General features: G+C 44.7%; 1 protein-coding gene and 1 pseudogene across 4 annotated transcripts in view; both read right to left on the minus strand.

Annotated features, from left to right (window-relative positions):
- Window positions 1-22098, minus strand: part of GALNT18 (polypeptide N-acetylgalactosaminyltransferase 18) — a 336064-nt gene that overhangs the window by 224111 nt on the left and 89855 nt on the right. The window lies entirely within an intron of this gene.
- Window positions 16377-16495, minus strand: LOC111730332 (annotated as a pseudogene).

Below are 22098 nucleotides of genomic sequence, written 5' to 3' on the forward strand. Positions count from 1 at the left end.
AAAGAAAACACATTTCCCCCATCTTATAAATGAGGAAGCTAAGGCTCAGGGAAAAACCATAGACTGAATTAGTCTCCCAACTGCCAGCCCCAATGCTCTTCCCTTTTTAATTTTTCTTCTTTTCCTCCTTTACTTCCTCTGCTTCAACTTCTTCCTCCTGCCCCCACTTTTTAGTTCTTATATTTATCCAAGCTTTATATGGACAAAGATTAAAGGGTCAGTTACTTTTACAAACGTTGTGAAAAGTATTCTTCCTCTAGGAGTATTCGGCTGTACCCATAGCTCCCAACATATCCCATTCTCCTGAGGCAACTGCTTTGAACTCTTCTCGCTTTCTCTTTTAGTTTTTACTGCCTATTTCTATATAACATACTTATATTACTTCTTCCGATTTTTTTCACTTTAAAGTATCTATTGATTTACCTAATAGAAGATAAAAGTTTAACTTTCATAACCATATACTGCCTCCCCTCCTCATCCATCTCCAGCTGTGCATTTCTTTTTTTTTTTAATTTTATTTTATTAGTTTCAAGTATACAGTACATTGGTTAGACATTTATATAGTTTATAAGACGAACCCCGCTAATTGCTACTTCTCTCCTCTGGCTCTCCACCTAGCTATTACATGAATGCTAACTGCATTCCCTATACCGTGCTCCCCATCCACATGACCATCTTAGTGACTTTATTTCATATCCACACCTAATAGTTTAGGTGGGTATAGAATTCCAAGTTGGAAACCATTTTCCCTCAGAACGTTAAAGGCATTGTTCTATCTTCTCCTAGTTTTCAATGTTGCTTTTGAGTAATCTGAGGCCCTTATGATTCTTATTCTTTTGTCTTTTCTGTATGGGAGCTTATAGGAACTTCACTTTGTTCACAGTATTTTGAAAATTCACCTTCATATACCTTGATGTGGGTTCATTTTTATTCATTATGAGAAGCACGCAGTGAGCCCTTTCAACTCTGACATGCGCTTCACTTACGGGAAATTTTCTTGAGTTATTCTTTTGTCAATTTTTCTCCCTTCTTGTCTGTCTCTTCTTTCTGTCTGGAGCACCTATGGATACTGGATACTGGACCTCTAGGTCTGATGCTTTATTTACTGCCTTTTCTCTTACTTTCCATCAGTTTGTCTTCTATCTTATCTCTACTTTCTAAATGATAACCTCAATTTTAGCTTCCAACAACTTCACCATTTCATTTTTGCTAACATAGTGTTAATTCCCAAGAGCTCTGACTGTGATCTAGCTTCTTAAAAAGCATCTTCTTCATGAGTGCAATTTCTACTCTTATTTCTCTGAGGATATTTAACAATTTAAAAAATTCTATTTCCCTGAATTGTCTGTTTGCTTTAGGTTGTTTTTTTCTCTTTGGTTTTATATCTCTATCTTAAGTATTATTTTTTGCCATTATTTTGGATGTCTGGTGATTCTCGACCATCTCTTATTTAAGGTTGGAGGACTCAAACAGTCATTGGAAACTCTATGTGGAAGGGCTTTGTGACTATGAGTCTCACAGTAGAGTAATCTGGCTGGGCCATTTTTAGGGAAAATACCCATTGTCAATATCTTGGTGTTTTGTTTTTGTTGTTGTTGTTTATTTGTTTGTTTGTTCTTTTGAAAGGCTGATCAGGTTCCCCAGAGAAAAATCTTCTTATCACCTGACTAGAGTGTAAAAATCTGGCTATCCCTGTTCTAGAAACCAAGTGGAGGACAGTGTCTGGGGAGGTTTCCATATTCAGTGTGAGATAGCCTTCCACTTAATCCTGCTGTTTTTGGTATGGCACCCCACTTTGTGCTAGATATCCCTCAGCCCAAGACCTCTTTTTTACTCTCCTAAAAGAATAACTCTCCAGTCTCCTGTCAAAGTTGGTGGTGGGGGGCGGCATTTATCTACCTGACTCCATGGAGTAAAAGAGGAGACTGGACGGTCCAACTACTTCTCAAATGGACCTTTAACCAATCCTCCTGGTTCCAGCCCTGATCATAGCCACACGTTCATCAGCAACTGCTAATAATGCAGGTATGGAATAAGCAGAGATTACAAGGATACTTCTAGAATAGTGTCTGTTGGGAAGAGGGTAGGAATGAGATCATGATGGGACTGATGAAAGAGTAGTAAAGATGTGTTTGAGATACTTCAGGTTCCAAGGAGGGGTTCAGCATTTATAGCCAAGTGAGAGTTTTGGAGGACAAGACTGCGATCCAGGAGAACAGATTTGGGGTTTGAACTGTTGTACATTAATCAGGACAAATCTAACTTCCATACCCAGATCCTATTTATTATCTGCTAGTATCAAGGAGATAACCACTTCAAGGGCTGCCCCCAAATGTGTCCTCTATCTGCTGTTACTGCCTAAACTTCCTTTAATGAGAGAAAAAGCCTTCCCATCCCACTTAGAGATCAACAGTATATATGCCAGTTTCCCTAGGATACTCTGGGGTCACCAAAGTTTGAAAAGAGTATGGACTTTACCATTAGACTGGCAGGGTTTAAATCCTGATTTTGCATTTGTCTCTAACTATGTGACCATGGCAAATTACTTAGCCTCTTTGATACTTGCTTGTGTGTGTGTTGTTTTTTTTTTACAAGTTTTTATACTTGTAAAATGTAAAGAACAACATTCACCTCATAGAATTTTTCTGAGAATTATATATATAATTGTTTATATAATTGTTAAGCACCTACTATAGTATCTGGCATGGAATAAATAGTTAATAGTTAATAAAAGTAGTAGTAACTAACAGCAGAGTAATAATAAGTAATGATTCTGTTGTTGATACATACAAAAAAAAACAAACAAAAACAATAAACCATACAAAAAAACAAAAACAGTAAACCATCCTCCTAATTCTACTATTTCCTCTATGTGCTAGACTTTGAATTTCTATCTGCCCCACGACACTGTGGGCAGAAGAACCATGTCCTATCCAGCAGCTACTCTCATCTCCTACTGTTAACTGTGGGCGCAACATTACCCAGAACTGCAGTTTTTCTAAAAGTGTTCTTTGGTTTTAAATAAAAATCTTAATTGAATTTCAGTTCACAGAATTGATAAGGTAAATTACTGATACATTTTCTAGATTATGAAGCCTTAGACCTTAGAGAATATTGAAGTTGTTGATCAGTGACACCTATTGGCAAATGATGGCATAGCAGCCAAGCTCTCTTAGACACTGTGAAGAGGAGAGCAATGACAGATTATGTTCCAAAGGCTGGACATTATTAGATATTAGAGGCATCCAACCATGGCAGAACGATTATTTTAGCAAGAGTAAAGTGAAGAAAACACTTTAAAGTAAAGGGAAGCAAAGCATGAAATCGAGAAAATTTCTACAGAGCCCTTAACTTGTACAAACACACCTGGAATAGCAGTTCATGCAAAACCCTTTTCTTAGCAAACGTTTTCACTTCAATCGATTAGAGATTATTCTTCATTTCTGCAATGGAAATAAATGAGAAAATAGGATTAACTACCATAATTCACTTTGCAATAAGCATAGCCCATATCTCTTTAATTAAGCAAGGGGTATGTACATGTGGTTCAGGGTAGCTTTACAACACAATAAAGTTTACTTCATGACAATTTGAGATCACAATTCTAAGCTATATTGCCACACAAGGGGTTGCTTTGTTTTAAGGTTGTAATTCAAAAAATTTCAAATCCATGGAAAATTTAAGAGTAACACAACGAACGTCTGTATAGCCTCCACCTAGGTGCATCAGTTGTTAACCTCTTACCACATCTGGGCGTGCCTGCGTGTGCTCTCTTGCATTCGCTCTCCCTTTCTCTCTCTCTCTCCCTCTGACACTGCACCTCTAAATAGATCCTCAAGTATCACCTCAGTACCAGGCACCCTTGTAATTCATATAATACCACTATCATACCCAAGAAATTTAACATTAATAAAATAAACTATTATCTACTATATACTCCATATTCAAATTTTTCCAATTTCTTCTGATATTGTCCTTTATAGCTCTTCATTCATTTTTCCAATTCATGATCCAATCATTGCATTTGGCTGTCACATCTTTTCAGTCTCCTTTAATCTAGAACAGTCCCCTCTGCACACAAATACCTTTATTTTTTCTTTCAAAGCATTAACAGTTTTAGAGTCTATGCAATTTCATTTGAAGAACATCTTACAATGGGAATGTGTCTGACTAATTTCTCTTTATTATATTCAGGTCAAAGATTTTTGGCAAGAATACCATATAAGTGATATTGTGTCCTTCCCACTGCACTCCATCAAAAGCCACATTTGTCCCATTATTGGTAATGCTAAGTGTGATCACTTGATTAAGGTGGTTTCTGCCATATTTCTTCATTGTAAAATTACTTTGTTCTTTTGTACTTAATAAGTAATGTGTGGGGTGTACTTTGAGGCTGTGAGAATATCTTCTTTCCCAAATCGTTGTTGTTTTTTAATCACTGCAATTATTGTGATTCCCTCCCCAACAGAATTGAATAGTAATCATAGGACAGAGGCATGGTCTTCATTCACTTCGCTATCTCTATGCATCCCATTTGGCACTGGTTAATGATAATGAAGCCGTTGGCACTTTTTTCCCTATAAATGCACTTACAAGATAGAACTTCATTTAAAAAATGCATTACACCAAAGCACACTGAAAGCAATTACCAATACTCAATTACTCTGGCATCACTTCATCACTGTGGATACTCTTAACTGCAATACAAGGGTGGTTTTGAATATCCTGAAGGTGAAAACTGGTTTACAATAGCAGAGGCTCAGAACCCTTCGGTGAATCTCAAGAACCACTTAATGCAATACGAACTCCTTATCCTGGCATTCAAGGCCTCGTAGGATCTGGCTGCACCATGTATCTCTTCTCCCATGACTCCCTTTCAAAATCCCACCAAATTAAGCTTTCTTCTTCTTCTCATATAACCCCCATGCTTTTCCTTTGCTCATTCCAATTCCTTTGAACACTCTTATCTCCACCATAGAATTTAAAAACCTTAATTAGCTTCGAAGGCCAAGGCCAATTGTTTGCTCTTCCACAAGCATTTGTTGAAAAAGTAACCTTCCCTTGTCTGAGTTCTCTTAGTCTGTGACATTTAGGGTACCCGTTACATGTTACTGTTTTGTGTGTGTCTTATCTCCCCATAAAACTGCAATCAGGACTGGATATCTGAACACATAATGGGCATGTGTTCAGGACATCAACAGAGTTCGAGCACCAAAATATATTTGAAAGAATTTTATATCTAAAAAAAACTTTTTAAGCATTTAATAGTCACGAAAAAAATAGAATTGACTGGTATTCCTCATAAATATTTATCATTTAATATATTTTTATTTTGAATTACATATGGGGGAGAGGGGAAGGGAGTATTATAATTCTTAGGATTCTATGTATCTTAATCTACCCCGGCTGAAAACTCCGAGAACAGAATTCATGTTATTTCTTCCCTAGCTCTCGGCCCACCACAATGTGTTATGCGTGGTAACTGCTTAGTAAGTAGCTACTGAACAACCGAGAGAAAATCAGGAGTTACACCAATTGTTTTTGCTTCCATTCTGTTGCCCTACCATCCTTGGCACATCTTATCAGAAGTAAGAGGCCTAGGCCCTCTGTGGCCAACCACTGTCAGAGAGCAAAACATTAGCCATGGACCTTCAGCCACATGCTTGCATATTTGAATTCAAGACCTTTGCTGGCCTGTGGTCAACACCTGGGCTGCTCCATTCTCTGTGAAAAGCGAAATATCCTATTCATGATGACAGCTGGAGGGCAATCTCACTTCTTTGGCTATGTGTGGGGCCACCCCAGCACCACTCAGAAGATACTGTCACATAAAACAGAGTCTGGATGTTCATGTCCTCTGGATAGCCTCCTGAGGGCAGGGCCTACAAGCACACCGTATGGGTTCTTGGTTACAGCATCTGAACCCTCCAGAGCCCTCACCATGGCTCTGTGAATACCAATCAAGTGCTTAGCCTGTACCCATCATGGCATGGGAAGTTCAACGGATCTAGCTCCTGACCCAAAAGAATATTACGACTGAATTATAGAGACAATACTGATGTATCTAAAGCACCTGAAAACAAACAAGGCACTGGAAATTCCCACACTAGAAAAATCACCTTTAGTGACAGCCAGCCTTTTACCCAGCACTAAAGTTCACAAAGTACTTTGACATCTATTGTCTTCATATGCTCTTCCAGAAGCCTAATGAGATGGGCAGGTTAAGAAGCATTAAATATAAAATGGTAATAAAAGCTCCCTATTCTGTGACTCCTCTTTGATGAAGTCTCTCCATGTCCCTACCTCTATTCACTCATTTTGCAAAACTTCCAGGAGCATAACTAATCATCAGGCCTTATACCAGCCAGGAACTGGGGAGAAAGAAAGTCCCTTGAGCATTAACTATGTGGAAGGCATGTATCCATTTAGTGATCCATTTAGGGATGCAATTTCTGGATCTGACTCTGGGCTCAGTGAAGAAATACAGAAACGAAAGTGCCTGCTCATTAGGAGTTCTCCAGCTATTGTCTATTTTTCATATTATCTAGCAGGATCTGTTGGCCCATCTGTCTCTTCTAGGCTGTGATCTTTTTTCAGAAAAGGGGCATCTCTGTGGCCTCAGGGCAAATCTCAGAGCTGAGCACATTGCAACTAATTTCATTTAGACAGGTTTCTATGACGGTGGACAGTCTCAGAGCCCAGCCCTGCACATGTGCCCACTGAGCTCCATCCTCAGGTGAAGAGTCATCCTTCAGGCTGCAGGTCATCCTGCCCCAAGCGACGGTCTGCAGCCTCCCAACACCCGCCACCGCTCTATAGGTGAACCAGGTGTTTGGGGAAGCCTGCTTCTGTACAGTTCCTACAGACTGAGCTAGCACCCTTTCTTCTTGGGTGGGTATGCAGCTGGCATCGCCTTCCACTTGACCCCTGCCAGAGGCACAGGGTCAGCCAGGTGATACAGAGAAGAGACAGGCTACAGCTGAGGGCCTGCTCTCCTGGGAATTCTGAAAACAGGCTGCCCTCCTCTTGGACGAAATGAAGTTTCCTGCTGGGAGTAGTGGCATCAAAGTGTCCATGGATGGCATTCGGGAGCCGAATCCCGAAATCCCGAAATCCAGGAAATGTGCTAAAAACTGTGGGGACCAGCTGTCCAGTGTTATGTGGGAGCGTTCCTCAACGCTACCCCTGCCTCAAACCTCACAAACTAGTCTGCACAAAGTTCCATCCAGAGGTTCCTTTATCCTTCACAGCCACCACTGAAGCACAACTGAGCCAGTCCCCTGCAGTGGACAGAGTAGAACCCCACACATGTGATCCTCAGAGCAGGCCCTCCCTAACCCTGGGGAGACTTTGCTGGGCCCCTAGTTATGCAAATGAAGTGGTCCTTCTCCTCTTCTGGGTCACCTGGAATACCTGAGAAAAGGTTTGGACAATCTCCTCAGAAAATGCATACGCACACATATATATGTATACACACGTATACACACATCCCCCACATACGTATACATATGCATAAATACACATACACATACGTATGCATCTATGTACATAGAATTATTCCCATAATTTTTGCATGTTCACAGATTTCCTAAGGCCCATCCACGAATTCCAGGTTAAGAACCTTGTTTTAAAACCTTCCCAAGAACCTAGCAACCCTGGGTTCTTAGCAACCTTCCTCATTAAAGTCACCACAGAAGAAGTCAATTTTTCAATCTAAAACCTCCTGACCCCATAGGATCAGGGTAAGCCCCATCTCTGGGGCAGGAGTGAAGGGTTAATCCAGCCCTAGGTCCAAGTGGCATGTGACCTCACGCACAGTGTACAGGACAGTCTGTCTTGTGTTCGGGGACCCTTGACCCCCATCTCACAGCTGTCAGACTCCGCTGACCCAGATCTGCCAGCGGGACAGTGTGTTTTTCTTTGTGGGAGTAGTTCATGGCTCTTTGTCATTCACAGGACTTCTCTCTGGTATTCACTTAGAGATGGATGGAAGCATTCAGGGTTGTAGAAATTCCTCATTTCAAGTGGGACAAGGAATTTGGGATGAGAGAGGTGCAGTGGGGTCTGTGCGAGGGCATGCACGAGTAAACACACACACGCAAACGTGGGTTCTTTCTGTGCAGTTTGGTGATAGCAAATTAGCCATTTCTTCAGGTAACTCAGTCCAGCTCAGACCTCATCCCATATAATTGAAGTGAGATTCTTCATCCCAATCGGCACTCTGTGTAGAGACTGTGTCTAGAAGGTGCTGTGGAAGGTTTGGCATCCCCTGAGGCCTGGGCTCATTATGTGCCTTAAGCCAGTAGTGTTATTGTGCTTGGCTACCCTCTTAGCCCATCTGTCAAAGCAACCAGGACACGGGGTGCTGTCTAGAAAGAGAGTGCCTCTCAACAAAGTCCCTGAATAAAGCTAATCCCTTACATCAGGAGGTTCCTATGGGTGTATGTGTGTGTCTATGTGTGTGGTATGTGGATATGTATGTCTGTGCATGTTGTGTGTGTGTGTGTGTGTGTGTGCATGTATGCCTCTGCTTACCACATCCAAGGTATGAACACAGAAAAAGCAATGGATAGTAAGTGTTAATGGAACTTCATGCAGATTTCCCAATAGACAGACCCCAGAGCAATAGGCACCCTTCCCCTCTGGACCATAGAAATACACCAGAGAAGAAAAAGACAGCTTGGCAGAGGGAAGGGCTCTTATCCAGAATTCCTGGTCCCACTTTGAAATCACAGACACTTGGACCCAGGTTCAGGTCCAGATTCCAATGCTTACTCCCTAGGGAAGGCACTTCGTGTCTCTAAACCTCAATTTCCTCTTCTGTAATATGGGAATCAGAATCCCCTTCATGGGTTTGGGAGGAATAGCTACAAGGACTGACTACAAGGAATTAGCACCATGCTTGGCACATCACAGATTTAAATACCCCTTGGTTGCTGGCTGTTGCTCCCTTCTAAGCAACTCCTGAAATCATCTGAGTAAAAAAAATCTGACTCCGGCTTTTTAAACTCTCCATTGTCCAGAGTCTGCCTCTTTCAAAGATTCGGGTTGTGGCCCCATATCCTACAAGAGGCCAGTGAGCGGCACATGTCAAAGAAGACTTGGGTGATGAAACTGATAACACGCAGTCCCCCATAATGTAAAGCCTGCCACCCACCTCTGCATTACCAGTGCACTCTTCCCTGCCAAGCCTCCAGCTCTTGCTTCTCAAATAATCTAATGTTTTGTTCAAGACAAGGGACAAGAGGGTTTTACAGAATGGGAACTCAGTTTATTTCCTGAGACATTAACATAGGTCACAGTAAAACAGTTTATATTTCCAATGACATTTCTTCTGAGACTGCTCATAGGAAACACAATTTATGTTTTGTAGAGCTTTAAAGGTTGTTGTTCCTTTGTTGTAAGTTAGGCCGAAATGTGTTTCTAGGTACTCACAGGGTCCCATTTGACCGATTCTAGCAGGACTTACAGAATGAAAGTATCAAGCTTGAATGGGTCAAAGATGGAAAATAGGGCCAGTGGGCAGCTTACACCCTGAGTGCTGGCCCCAGTATGGGCTTAGGTAGGGCCACTGAGGGTGAAGGGGCCTCTCCCTGTGAGATCCCTTGTGATCGTAGAGGCGGGATCAAAACAGGAAAGAGAGTTGTCAAAAACACCCTCACTTAAAGAGAATCTTGGACCCAAATCCACTCAGTGATCCCCACATGAGGACACTGATGCTCAGAGACCTCAAGTCGCTTATCTAAGGTTACTCCGGGAGCAAGTGTCGGAGCCTGGTTTGAACCAGGGTTAGGTTTCTGGAACTCCAGAGCTCACACTTGCAGTTGTCTGCCCCAGGCTGACCCTTGAAGGGAATCGCCTCTGACTTGCAGACTAAGGCTCCCCATATGGAACGGCAGCATCCTGAAACCATCTCCTTGGAAGGAGCTTCCCTGAGCACTGCTTTTGCAGTGACAATGGGTGGCAGATCTTCATAGTGGCCCAAGAGTCACCAATCCTGGCATTTCTGAGTGTGGATAAAAAGAACAATCACACTGAGAATCTGTTTTCTAGATGTGAAATTTCGTATTTCCCACTACTTATCACTAATTTGGTCCTATGTCCCCCTCCTACTCTTGCCATATAAATGGAAAAATCCAGGAAGCTGTCGGAAGTTCTAACAGACTTCCCACACTGGGCCTGAGCTCTGACCTGTCTCCCAGCTGCTCCCATCCTGGATGCCAGTAGGGGTCTGGAGGACACAGTAGAGGCTGACAGAACCGTGACAGCCAGGACTGAGTGGCCATAGAGGAAGGAGCAACTGGACCAGGGCAGGCTGGAACCCAGAACCCAAGAGGACCCCAGGGGTGAGAGAAAGCCACGGTCTGGTTGCTCACAGTAAGGATAAGGGGCCAGGAATCCAAAGGGAGGAGGCCTGAACCCAGAAAATAATATAGCTGTGGGAAAAGGCAAAAGAGCTATAATGTATCGGGGGCCTCATGTGCACCAAGCACACGTTGTCTAATTAGAGGCATCACATAGTCGTAAGAGCCACATCTAGATCCAGATCCTGGGTTCAGGTTCTGAACCTACCACTTGCCAGCTGTGGGCAAGTCACTTCACCACTCCGTGGCTCAGGCGTCCCATCTGTATACTAAGAACATTACGGCATCTTTCCCAGGATGTCACGAGGATAAAACAAGGTCATCCTTGCAAAATGGTTGGTACATGCACGATAAGCATGAAGTAAATTTTAGCTATTAATATGAATCTTCAAGTAGTCCACGAAGTTAGATTTTGTATTCTGCAGACAAATAAACTGAGTGCAGAAAGGTTGCAATATGCAAGGTCACATACCTGTAAGTGCCAGAGACAGTTTCGAATCCTGGTTTCTGCCTGCCCCCAAGTCTTTTGCTTTTTCCATAGGCGACCTACTCCTCAGATCCAATGAATAAAACCAACACAGCCCCTGCCCTCACAGACCTGACATTCTAGCTGGCAGAGAGACAAAAATATAAGCAAACAGAGAACATTTCAGATGGCAAAAAGTTTCACTGAGAAAATGAAGCAAGGTAAAGGAGATGGAAAGTGACAGGGACAGTGGGCTATTTGATAAAGGTGCTAAGGGGGAAGGTTACTTTGACGAGATGATACCTGAGTAAAGACCTGAAGCAAAGGAGGAAGGGAGGAAGCCACATGGGTATCAGGAAGGAAGAACCTTCCAGCTAGAGGGATCAGCAGGTGCAGAGACTCTGGGGGAGCAGAGCGCTTGGAGTGATGGAAGAACAGCAAAAGGCCCAGTGGCTGGGGCACGGGAATGAGGGTGAGAGTGGGAACAGAGCTGGCTCCCTCAGGTGGGAGAGAAGCACCATCAACAAGGTGCCCCAACAGAGCCAGAGGCCAGAGTTCCTTTCCAAGCCCAGAGGCCTGGCCAGGCGTGTCAATGTGGGGCCAAATACACAGAAGGGCTGCAGCTTCTGGGAGGAATGGCAACAGCGGCAGGTGCTCAGGGACTCAGGAACCAGAGCCACAGTCACCAGGAAGATAAGGAAAGGCCAAGGCCCAAAAAACCGAACAAGCCAAGAAAACAGTCCAGTGCAGTGGGCTGGGTCCCAAGTCTGAGCAGGGATGGCGCTGAGAAGGATTCTCACTACAGCTCCCTTCCAGTGCCCACTCAGCCCCAGAATGGCCACAGAGCTGTTAAGTGAACCCAGTTGCAAGGGAAGAAAGTGTAGGGAAAGGGAGCCGAGCCCTTGAACTCAATGTAAATCACTGAAAAGCCGACAACATCTTACATACTCTGAAAAGGGGAATTTCAGAGTATAGCCCCATCCCTGGACTGCTGGAGCAAAAGAGGCTGGGACTTAAATTCTTAGCTCTGCACTAAGTAGCCTTAGAAAAGTCACCTGACCCCTCCAAGTCTCCATTTCCTACCAGTAACGAGACCCACCATGCGGGGACGCGATGGGGTCTAGAAATGATTGAGCCTCAGGCACGCACATAGGGCACATAGTAGGCCCTCCATAAACAGTAGCTACCATTGTAGCATATAGATGTGGGAAGACATCAAGGCTATGGCTGATGTTGGCCGATAAAGCTACAACATGCCTAGACAAGGTCAGCTCTGTAAAACAGGCCACGTGGAAGTCACAGTGGTCTAGGGACAATCAGACAGCCTAAGTGAGACTTGGGATGTGGCCTCTACCCACCCAAACCCACTGGGGTTCCCAACCCTGTTAGCACTACCGGATCCGTTCATTGCTATGTGAGAATGCTTTTTCCCCTCCTAGAAGAAATAAAAAACAGAAAGAAGAGTGTGTATAGGAATATATACAAACTCACATATGCAAACATATGGACTTATTTTAATCAGTAAAATGAGTATTTGTGGTATTATAGTTATCCTCAGATAACTAACAGCCAAATGGACCCTCACATACGGCTTTGGCATCCTGCTCTGGGCTGCATGGATCTGGCTTGTTCTAAAAAAATACTTAAAAATAAGCAATCAGTCCCTTCTCTGTCTCCTTGTGAGGGCTGGCACCTGGATGAGGTTGGCAGTAACAGAGCTCCTGCTGTACCCTCAGTCTCAGTGGCCTGCCCCCATTAAGCCGTCCGGAGTCCCCTCTTCTCATCCTGTGATTCCTGCTCTCAGCCCTTGAGCTTCACAACCTACTCAGAAGAATGCTTGACTCTATTCTAACCAGGGTGAGAACACTGATTACGCTCCAAAAGGAGCTTCCTAAGAAAAAGAAACTGCATTTTCCCATTACTACCAGCTTCAGCTAAAGGGGTGATGCAATAATGGTAGGGTTCAAGGCATCTTGGAAGAAGCAGGTTTGTCCATGCCCTGTGCCTCCTCTGGCCTGGTTAAATGACTCTGCTCTGAAGAGCTGTCTTCCTCTAGCAATCCCCAAGGGTGTCATCCTCCAACATGACGCCAGGCTCCAGGTTAACTCTGGGCTTGGTTGTACAAGGCCCTGCCTATCCCCAAGCTAGAACCCCTCTCAACAACCAGTCAGGAGCTCTTTCTCCACCTCTGCCCAGTACAGACACCAATTGCATTTCATGGCTGAAAAAGCCAATGACGGGATAAGTAATGTTTGTTATCTAACTAAATTGTAGAGGAAATGATGTGTGAATGAGAAAATGCTAACACAACCGCGGAGCACTTCTGACAGCTTCAATTATGGTTTTGTTTAGTTAGGTACTTGTGCATTCTAATGAACTGTCTTATGGAATTATTAATTGGATCTGGGATTTCCAGGGTTTTCTACTGTCCTGAATCCTTCCTAATAGAGACAATGTGTCTTTGGGTGTCTTGATTACAAGGTTGGTTTTCCACTCAAAAATCCTGAGGCTAAAGCCCAGAATAAACTAGATCCTGGTATCCAAACTGAAACATGGAGAACAGCTCTTGGTCTTCCCACAAAGCTGAGGACACAGAGAAGCAACTTCTTTCAAACACAGAAACATAGAATAAGACTGATTTAGGGGCACTGTGGTCTTTGTTTTTTCAATAGAAAAGGATTCCAGTTTGAGAAATAAGCACATCCAGTAGATCAATTGCCCAAGAGCTGAGTGTGAGTCATTCAGGACAGAGAAAGAGCCCTGGACCCATCGGCTATCTAAACACAGACTAGGAAAACCGGAAGAGGTCCCAGGCCCATGTCCCTCAGAACATCCTAGTGCCCGCTGGCCTGGCTTTGGCTGTACCAGCACTGCTAGGCTTCTTCTGTCCCATTCCCTCTCTAAGGACATTGACGTAGCAGCTGAAAGATACTGCTAGCTTCCCTGATGAAGCCAAACTCAGATCTTCTGCTACTGGCAATGAAGAGGATGCTCCACACAGAGAACAAAGAGGTTCCTGCCCAGTGCCGCCACACACAACTGTGCAGATTGTGCCCTGCATGTGGGCACCTGGGTATGGAGAGGAGGCTGCAATCCAGACCATACCTGCTCGCCAAGCCAAGGGCCTATAGGGCTGAGTCAGCCCAGAGGGGTGTGTACCAGTCAGGGCCCCAGCAGAAAACTAGCCGAGAAGGTTTAACAAGGAACTATTTATAAAGGTGAGTGGGGCTGAAGGAAGTCAACAGCGATAGAAGCAGCTTGGGCTAGCATGAAGGGGAGTTTTACCACCTTGAACTTGATGGGTTAGGAGAAAGAGTCCTTGTAGGAAGCAGTAGGAGATGCGACTGTGGCATGAGGGGACGAACATAGCCACTGCCAAAAGAGGCCCTGCCAGGTGGAGGCTTGGAGAGGAAACGCCCAGCTTCTCACCCTCAAGTACACTGGTGCTGCCCACTGGCCACACCCACCCGGGAGTCAGGAGCACAGAAGCCTGTTTGATGCAGTCCACAGAGTTCAGCCTCCTGAGACCTAGAGCAGCAGCAAGAAAGGTGGAGATTAAATGTAGAGGGACGAAGGGGACTCTCTCAGGCCAGAAAACCATTCTCTGATTCACACAGAGGGCTGTATGGGCCAAGCCTGATCTGCATCTTCTTTTCATTCCCCATCTTCCCCTTGGGGGACCTCTCACGGTTGGTCTCACCACATTCCATTCATTCGCCCATTTCCATGTGCTTCCATCGCATCCCTCCCTGTCCGTAGGAGAAACCACAGGAAGGAGGAACAGTAACCCATCTATTAAAGTACAATCAAGAAAATCTGGAGACTCAGTCTCCCTGGGACCATCTAGAGCCTGGGGACCCACTCACCTCTGCTCTCCTTCCTAAAAGCATCTAGAGTTTATAGGTAAGATGGTCTCTGCCCGCTTTGTAAGTGGTCCAGCTACCGTCCCCAGTACCTGCCAGCAGTAGGCTTTATATCCAAGGAGATAACATGGGACAGGTCTGCCAGGCAAGTACTAGACAAGAGCTGCCAAAAAAAGACATCCAAGAGCAAGGCGCAATAAGGATCGAGAAGCACACCGTCCTGTCCTTCCTCCCCACGTGGTGGGCCCCCTGGAAAGAGCCCCTGGGATTGTGTTCTTGGGTCATGTTTTACTCCTATAGTGCTTACGACATGACCTGCAGGCATTGTTTGCTCTAAAGCCTTTACAAAGATTCTTCCATTTAATCCTCACTAGAACGCTATGAGGGAGATATAATTATCTTCTTCATTTTCCTGATGAAAAAACTGAGGCACAGAGGGGTTAAATAACCTGCCTCAGATCACACAAGGAGCGAATGGAAGAGCAAGATTCAAACTGAGGCAATCTGGCATCTAGGTTTGTTCTCTTAGCTGCTAAGCTAGTGGGAGTATATCCCCTCCCACCCCTGCCAGCCAGCCACCAACGCAACCTAGATCAACGGCCCATCCCTCTCTGACCAGACATTTAAGGAATCCCTGAAAAGACCTCTTTGCTACTCTTTCGCCACCAGTCAGAAAACCTGAACAGTCTCACAGATGACCCCAGGGCCTCTTTGGCTTGAAAGGAGAAGTCTCAGGTTAGGTCCCAGGAGGCAAATCCTGAGATGGAGATGTGTGTGCAGGAGGGTCGTGAGCAAGAGCCCTCAAGATCCGTAGGTGGAGGAGAGGGAAGCAGGGCTGGGCAGAAGAACAAGCCAGGCTGCGATGCAGTCCCAATGGAAGCCTGAGCTGACCGTGAGGGGAGTTTTAGATATGGGGTGACCTCACAGAGCGGTCATGAGTTGGGGCAAAGGTGCACCACATTGGCAGTCATTTCATGTAGGACAGCCCAGGGAGGAGCCATGACTGGGCCAAGGCAGCCCTCTCAGCCGCAGCACCCCCGAAGCAGCGGGGGCTTTCCACCAGCGGGATCCCAGCACATGAGGAAACCAGCCCATTGTTCCAGGAGGGGATCTGGGAAGCATATCAGGCACCCACACAGAAAGTAAGTCAGAGGCTGGCTGCCCATCCACAGCCATCAAGGAGGGCTCTCCATGGCCTTGTGTCCTGGCTACCAGGACAAGGCTCTGGAGGCTTCAAGAATCCCATAACCCCTTACCCTAAACACAAGGCCCACTGCCCCGCTGGCTCACTTTTGTGCCCCATAATGGGTCCCACGTGGGCTGACACCCCCACTACTGAGCTAGAAGTTCTCTAAGAGCCTTAAAGATCATGACTGTTTGGATACTAACAGGGATAACAAACGAGCAAATATTTAAAAATTACAAGAAATATGGAAACTTGGAGAGAAAGTCTGTCCTGAGCTCTGACAACTTTCATATCCAGGTCCATTTGGTAGCCTCAGTCTACCCTCAGGCCACTGGTTGGACTCACTCTTCATCCCCTGGCTCTTTGGTCCACATCCATGGCTCCCTCACTCCCTTCAGGCTAACTTGCCATCCAGTGCTCAGGGACTCTACAGACCTCACCAGGAAGGCAAAAGAGATGCTCTGACAGGCCAAGGGGATTTCTTTTTTTTTCTTTTATGCCTACAGCACCTGGTCTTCCTAAGTGGTCTCCCATACAAGTACTAACTAGGCCCGACCCTGCTTAGTTTCCAAGATCAGACGAGATCAGACCCATTCAGGGTGGCATGGCCGTAGACAACCAAGAGGATTTCTGATTGCGTCTCAGATGAGCAGCCACTTTCGTGAGCTCCTACTTTACCCCTGAACTGTCCAGGCATAATTCACAATTAGAAAATGCCAGAAAAGGTTCCAGTGGACAGAATCCAAAGAATTATTCAAAGCCACCTTCCTCCTAAACATAATCTATACTACAATTACAGCGGCTTCTGACAGCAGCTTAAACGGAGGGAACTGAACTGGCTCAGACAAGCCCTCTGGGAGGACCAACCAGCACCACCTTGGCCAGGGAGGCCCAGATATTTCTCCATGGGATCCCAGGGCAGCCAGAGCACCCAGGCGGCTGCACCTGCCTCTGCAGTATTGATGTCCCTCCTGCACCATAACCCTGTTAAAGGAGGCCCAGGACCGGCTGGCCCGAGACACCACCATCAAGAATACTTTCTTAAGGTCCCAGAAAAGACAAGAACCAAAAAGTAGGGACACAGGTGGTTTAAAAGTGGGGAAAACTTAGAGCCACATAAGCTACTGCTGGGGAGAGATGCTGCTCAATCCCTGATGTGAGAAGGGAGGCCCAGGCTTCCTATCTCACAGGAATCCTCCCTCTGAGGTGCTCCTCTCCCACCTCAGCTTGTCTTCATTCCAGAGGATAATCACCAGATCAGACATACATCATCCCTGTCCTGCAAACTTTATGCTCACTGCTGCAGTGCCAAGAGAGGGCTGCCTTTCCCTGAAGCCCTCACAGCTGACCTGCATCCCTGCCATTCTTCCAATACAACTTCCAGGGGCCAATAAGGGCACATGGATGAGGACAAGGATGGAGCCAGGCTGGAGGGTCCTCCCACCAAAGGGGAAATGGAGATGAGAGTCTCCCCTAAATTTTTGCAGTTGTTCTTGACCCCAGATCCCAGTGCATGGCACAGATAAGAGGCATGTCCACAGCCCTGCCCCAGATGTCCGACCACTGCTAGGCTCAAAAAGCAAATAGAAGACCTTCCAATTGATCCATACCATACACTAATCTCCTCAAGATCGCTACAGGAAAGCTTGGAACATGCTAGAATCCTGATACGAGCCACTGTGACTGCATTTTTTCCCTAGATGTTGAAAAACAAAAACAAAACAGATAACCCACTGCATCCATGGAACCCCAGGTCACTAACAGTCTCAGGGTGATGGCTCTTTCTTTACTGACAAGGGCACTTGGTCATTGGCATGTAGCCAGCAGTATGCCATCTGCACCCATGTTTAAGAATCCTGGAGCATGCATGTGCCGTGCAGACAGCATGGAATAGACTCACTTCCTACCCAAAGCCGAGTTCCACAGCCTCCCCACACTCATGCTGAAATTCCCATGGAGCTGTCAAGTCCTGAATTTCATTCTTTATCCTCAGATTAGGCAAAAGAGAGTGTGGTAAGAGCTGGAACTCAGTGCCACCCACAAACATTTCAGACAGAAGTTCTCCTTAGTATCACTTTTCAAGAGAGTAGCACTTTATGTGCCTTTTCTTCTATGAACCCTTTCATTACGCTCATCAGATAAATTCCATCCAAGTGAATGTCCACAAGCACCACTTCTAGAGCCAAGAGATCTGCTTTTGCACAGTTTTGTGACCAGCATACTTTATGAACTAGAGAATGTCATTTAGCCTTCTCATGAATATCAATAATCTTAATCGGTCTTGGACCTCTCCCATGTGTATTATCTCCTTTACTCCCACAACCTTGTGGGGCAGGTCTTATTATCATCCCCATTTTACAGGTGAGGAAATTGAGGCTCATAGACATTAAGTAACTTGCCTTAATCACAGAGGTAGCAGGAAGCTGGAGGTCTTCAAACGCAGAAGTCTGGTTTCAAAGCTGACCCTCTTAACAACCTTACACATTGCTCCTTGGGAAAGCTGGTTGATGAACCAGGATGCACAGACACAAGTAACTGCAACAGTGCTGGCTGACATAAACAGAAACAATTAATCAAAGGAGATTGGGCAGCTCATGGAATTGCCAGGAGAGCTAGCGAACCAGGCTCTCAGCTGTGTCACCCTGAGTCTTGCTTCAGAAGAGGACCATCCTCCAGCACCGACACTAGGCACTCTATCCACAGTGCAGCCACTAGGGCCCCAAAAACTCAAGGCTCCTGGCACCTCAGCTAGTGCTCTTGACTCAAAGCCTGAGAAGAAACATCTGACTGATACAGGCCTACCGAGCCACAGACCCAGGCCTAAATTCAAGGGAGGCTGGGAAATCACTTCTCTAGTAGGAGGTTTTTCCAATCAGTCTCTGCTCCCAATAGGACTTAAAAGTAGGAAATTCCCCAAATATAAGAAGTGGGCCAGATGCTGGGTGGTCCAAAATAGCAAATGTCCAACAATGAGGAAACTAGACAAAAAGATCTTTAAGGTTCTTTTCAGTGGCATGTGTCCATTTAATTTTACAAGCACATTTTAGTAGAGTGTATTATAATCTCTATTTATTAGCTGCCTCTTCTCAGTAAAAATACTGTACATTTTTATTCATTTCCATTGTTTTACAGTAACCTTTCATCCTATGGGAGAATACTTCTCCATTGACATTGCATGTAACTTGCTTTGACCGATGGGGTATGGTATAAACTATGCCCTTGCAGAAGCTTTAGGAGGCACTGCACGGAAGAATCTTGCTTTTTTTATTTTTCTCTTCCAGGAAAATGGCATGTCCCGAGCCTCCAAATGGGAAGATGCATGGAGCAGCACCTAGCAAAGCTCTGTTACAACCATAACTGGTTCACACAGTCTCCCGTCTAATAAATATATATTGAGAACCATTCCAAGCCATTGTCTACCAAACAAAACGAATACATAAACAAATAGGATCCAGTCTCTGCCTTCCTGACACTTACCTGTGACACTCTCAAGTCATAGGTGGCACAGAGAGTGGAAACGTTTCAAGAGAGGCATAAATACTAGGAAAGGAACAGAGATTCTGCCTGGAGTTTCTAGGAAGGCTCTTCAGAGGATGTGAAACTTGAACTGGATCTTGAAGGTTAAGTCCAGTGTTATCAGAGAAGGTCGAAGAGGAGAGAAAAGAGACTGCTATGCAGAGGAAACAGTATGCAAATTCAGAGAGGTACAAGAAGAATAAAAGTGTACACACAAGAATACATTCTGGTGTTGCTAGCCCAGAGGTCCCCAACCTTTTTGGCAGCAGGGACCGGTGCTCCTATGAGAATCTAATGCCTGCTGATCTGAGGTGGAGCCGAGGCTGTGATGCTAGTGCTGGGGAGCGGCTGCAAATGCAGATGAAGTTTCACTCGCTAGTCTGCCGCTCACCTCTTGCTGTGTGGCCCAGTTCCTGACAGACCATGGCCCAGTACTGGCCTGCAGCCTGGAAGTTGGGGACCCCTGTGTTAGACAATAGGCAAGGAAAGAGGAGTGGTGGGAAAAACAAGCAAATGGAAGCAGATTTCAAATGGCCCAAAATGCCATGCCATCAGGTTTCAACCTAATACTCAAGACAACAGAAGGACCAAAGTTTCCAATAGATCTGCATTTTAGAAATATCACCCTAGAAGTCGTAGAGCAGAGGATGATGAGAAGCAGAGAGCACAGTGAATGAAAAGGTTGTTAGATTAAAACCAGTGTCAGATAATAAGGTCCGGAATAAAATGAGAACCAGAAAGTTCACAAAACATCTCAATAAGATTTGTTTGGATGAGAGATGAGACAGGAGAGAATAAGAGACAGCACAAAATGTTATGTTATAGATGTGATCACTAAATGTGTGGTTGAGTCATTCACAGGTATGAGGAAAGCAGAAAGAGGAAAAGGCTTAGGAAAAGCTGATAATCTGTTGTCGAACATATCACATGTGAGGTGTCTCTAGGACAAACTGATGGAGATGTCCAGTTGGTAATTGGAAAATATGAAAAACATTCCCATCTACCTGGAACAGGGGAAGGATTTGGGAAAGCGTTGGAGGCAGTGCTGACAGGATGCTGGCAGAGGGGACGAGAACAATGACATTCTAGATAGAGTATCAAGGATGTACAAAACCATCAAGGCAAAATTTAATCAGGGAAGAGCAAGCAATTAGATATGGTGAAGGATGGGAAGCCAAAACATGGTGGCTTCTCTATGTAGCGTTTTCCCACAATCCATGGGATTGGTTATGAACTGACCATTTCCGGGGGTGAGGGAGCACCTGTGTGACAGTGTATAGTATGACTTTGTGATTAATTTGCAGACTCTTAAAAGTGGACTCCTAGGTTCCTTGATGTTCCTTTACAAACTCAACTTTTGGTCCATTTTCGGCATTCATGGGTACTTCTTTCCCTCACTCTTCTTCTGCTACAAAAATCATATCTAGTTATTCACAGAAGTAATTATTGCCATATTGTTCTTCCTTTTAAAAATATAGTGTATTCATCAGGATAGATTTGGGTTATACTGCAGTAACAAAATACTCAAATATCAAGTGGCTTACACGACAAAGGTTTACTTCTTGCTTATGCTACATATCCATCAAGGATCAACCAGGAGACCTGTTCCTGTGTCATCACTGTCATTCTAATACTAGAATCCAGACGGATGGAGCACCTGTATCGTTAATGCTATGTTCGTGGCAGAAAAGAAAGAGAACAAACTGAAGTACACATTGGCTCTTAAAGCCTCCACCTGGATGTGACACATGTCACCTGTACTCACATTCTCTTGGCTAAAATAGGTCACACAGCTAAGCCCAGTGTCCAGGGGCAGTGGGAAGTATAACCCTCCCCCCAGGAGCACCACATCCCACTGAACAGCAACACAGTCTATGACATACCTCACTCTAAGCTGGCTAGCTTATTCAACGTCTGCAACAGTGTTTCACCTGCAGTATAGCAATTCTCATTTGATGTAGACACTTCCTCCGGCATGGGGTTCAACACAGGGATTATACTTCCCCTTTTAGAAATGGATTTCTCAAGTCTTGGCATCAGATTGCCATGACCTTAGTATTCGCAGCCAAGAATATTTCAGTCTACAGCTGTACTCCTTGCATTAGTATCCTTCCAAAGTCTTAATTATCTTGGAGATGCCTTAACCCTGGTCTAAGGATGGAGCCAAAAAGCATCTGTTTCTGTTTCCGCTATGACTTTTCTCTGCATAAGGAAAAAGAAAACTTAGCACAAAACCTGTATTTCACTGAGGCATTTTTAGATTAAATGTCATCTATCGGGTCTGCTGCTGGGTTGAGAGGTTTCTTTTTATGCCTGCAGATAATTTGTTTGCCTTGCAACTCTCAAGTGTGATATAGCCAACTCATTCCAGTACCAAACAGAAACAATAATTATTATTCCTATGTGATTCTGCAATTAACATAGGAATCACATTGGACATTTACTTTTTTCCTAAATAAATGTCCACATGAGCTTCATTCAACAGAACTGTAAACAGATGCCACAAAGTACTGCCTCTGCCACCACAGTTCACCAGTGAGAGTGCCAGGCCATGAGTAATGGCCCATGAAATATTTAAATTCCTTTAAGAGTAAACATATACACATACATATTATTAAACTTTAAGTCTAGAAGTATCTATAAAATCAAATATCATTTTCTCTGTTCCGCTTTCTCAAACAGAGCTTTTTGGGCACAACGAAT

Source organism: Pteropus vampyrus, unplaced genomic scaffold, assembly GCF_000151845.1.
Source record: "Pteropus vampyrus isolate Shadow unplaced genomic scaffold, Pvam_2.0 Scaffold307, whole genome shotgun sequence".
NCBI classification, from domain to species: Eukaryota; Metazoa; Chordata; class Mammalia; order Chiroptera; family Pteropodidae; genus Pteropus; species Pteropus vampyrus.